This window comes from Chroicocephalus ridibundus, chromosome 1 (genome assembly GCF_963924245.1).
Source record: "Chroicocephalus ridibundus chromosome 1, bChrRid1.1, whole genome shotgun sequence".
Taxonomy (NCBI): domain Eukaryota; kingdom Metazoa; phylum Chordata; class Aves; order Charadriiformes; family Laridae; genus Chroicocephalus; species Chroicocephalus ridibundus.
Window position 1 is genome coordinate 192,810,722 of NC_086284.1, and position 2,843 is coordinate 192,813,564.

The following is a 2,843-nucleotide window of genomic DNA, read 5'->3' on the forward strand; positions in this document are numbered from 1 at the left end:
ATGTTTTATGGTGGTTGTAACACTTACAAATAAAAATTAGTGTTGTTCAAGTGAGTTGTCTACTAATTCTGTTCTTGTTGAATCTCCTTTAGGGGAGTCAAAGAGAAGGGGAAATGTTTCCATGCTTCTCTTTAGCTTTGACACTATTTCTGAAAAAACTTAAGTCCTGTATTCACTGTAAAGTGCTTACTGTCTTGTGTGATATTGTTGATGTGCTTATAGGTGCAAAACAATGAGTCTTGTTCTGAAGTTGTGTATTTGTTGGAACTTAGTGTGAATTTACTTTTTGTTCATGTAAACTATGGCCTTAATTATACTAAGACATAGCATGGGAAGTTTTGAATTCACACAGGTGAGCTAATGTGCTGAGAAAATAAAGCACATCATGATCCTTCGCGTACTGCAAAAATAAGACACTGGTATGAGATATGTATGTTGTCTAAATTGAGATGTAAACTTTAGGTCCACATTCTGGAAACCTGTACAGCTTTTCTCAGGGACCCTCAGGATATACAAAAAAAGTGTTCTTGCCAGATTTGCTGTTTTAAACCAAGGAAAACCAGGATGCCTCAGTAAGAGCAGGTATTTCCTTTTTTCCACTTAAGTGTTCCTTATCTGTTGCAGGACATACTGTGAGAATGCCATTTGGGGGCGGGGCGGGGTAGGATAAGGTCTTACTTAATTATTGTCTATAAGGCTGGCTTAATATTGCCTGGGTTTTACTTGCAGTGCATCTGTCCCCACCCACTTACTAACATCTATCCTAGAAGATGCAGCTGGTCTTTATAAAGAATGCTCTGAAAAGCTGTTGTGCAGCTTTGCCCCTCCCTTGCCCACCCCATGTAACAGCTCTGTTTTTCCTTAATGCAATTTCTTGCACTGATGGCAGGTCTTACTTTTCACTTCAAATCTTGTTCTGTGTAGTTTTGTTTATCAGACTTCATTACTGTGTAACCTTCATCTGAAAGGATGAACAGGTGCTACCTTGGGCCTGACTTACTCCATCAAGACAGAATTGCTAAGGAAATTCATGTCAAACCAAACATCTCAATAGTCCATCATCTTCTGGGCCTGGCTTTTTCTGTGCCTCTTCTGAAGTGTACTGGCTTGCTGTCTTTAGCTAGCTCTCTTCTTGAGAAGCCTAATCTCTTGTCTGCTTGATCCCCTCTGGCTCTCTTCCCTGGAACCTGATGCCTCTAGGTGTTTGTGCTATGGGGTAGCCAAAGTTTAATCTAGCTCCGTGCAGTAATTGGAAAGGATCGTGTCACAGGAAGGTCAAGTGTAATGTGCAGATGAGAGGGGTGAGACAAAGATACTGCTGTGTGACTGCACAATAGATCAGGGGGTGATTAGGAGTGCTGAACCGTTCTTGTAATGAGCTAGGAAGGAATTCATGTTCCTAAAGATAATGCTTTTGGTGTTAGCTGAAAGATACATCAACATACTGGAGCTTGAAAACAAGCATTAAGGAGATTTCATTCTCTCACTGCCATAATAAAAATATTGGCAGTTGAAGTGTTGTTTGGGTTTTTTTCCTCTTGTATTTTTTGGCTGTTTTATTATGGAGGTCCCTTTGGATCTATTTATCTTAGTAAGCTAAGAATAGAAGCTGGAAGCTTTTGCATACTTCAGTAATAAAAGTACATACTTTGCAGACAAAATTTTGAACTCAAAGTATGAAAGTTGAAGTTCTACCCTTAAGAGTAAAACTTTGGTAAGAAAGCCTTATAAGCATTCATTATAACAATATATTCTTCTTTACAGAAATAGTTAATTAGCTGCAAGAAAGAGCCTGAAGAGGCACTTAGCCAGCCCTATTTATCATGTCACTGCCAGAGTGACACACTTGATTTTAACTCTTCGCTTGTTGAGCACCAAATGAAGACAAAGATTCACAGCAGAAGGCAAGTGTTTCCTTGTCACTATTGCCGTGTGTGAGAAAGAAAAGCCCAAATTTACCTTTGGGATGTAACTTTGCTGCCTGTCACAGCTTTATGTTCTGTGTTGCATTTTGCGTGGCTACTGTGACGGTGGGAGGTTGTTTTGACTCAAAGTTTGAGGTTCTAGAATAGAGTTGTGTTTCTTAGCGACTGGCTGTGAAGCACAAGTGGGGTTATACAGTAGAACAACTTAACAGTAAGGATTAAATGAAAGTGGGGTGTAGCTTAAACCATGGCAGGAGAGGGCACCAAAGAGACCATCTTGTCTCTGACTTAACCTGAATGTTCTGTTCCATGGGGCAGTCAGCCTCCTTTTTTTTTTTTTTTTTTTAAAAAAAAAAAGACTCTATTAGGTTTTTGTCCACTTATGCTTCTAATGCTTCCTGAAATTTTGAAAATTCCCTTGTGCCCAAAAATTACAGACAAGGCGCAGTGCCCTGGAGAGCGTGGCTAAGTCTTGCTTCACACAACCTGTTTGTAACCTTGGCTGGAGCATCTAGGGATTGCCTCTTGGTTGTCCACAGAGCCCAGAAGCCTTCACCAGCACCAGGAGGCCCATTGTACAAGCCTTGCAACCCGGCCTCCTCCGCTCCCCGAGAGCAAAGGATGTCTGTGGCACTCTGAGCACACGTAACTCCCCCTGCTCTTCGGGAGTTACGGATGCTTGTGCACATGATACGGGCTTTTAGCACACTTACATTTTAATCTTTTTTTTTAACCACTTTATACAGTAGAATTAAGTTGTGTATGTCATTCCAAATATTAGTGCATTAATTGGTGTCTTTACGCTCTGGGTGAAGAAAATATGGTAACGTCATTGTAGCTCTTATGGTATGAAGAACAAGGTTGCTTCTTGGTTTGTTTTTTTTTTTAATGACTTACTGCTACAAAAATACACGTTAT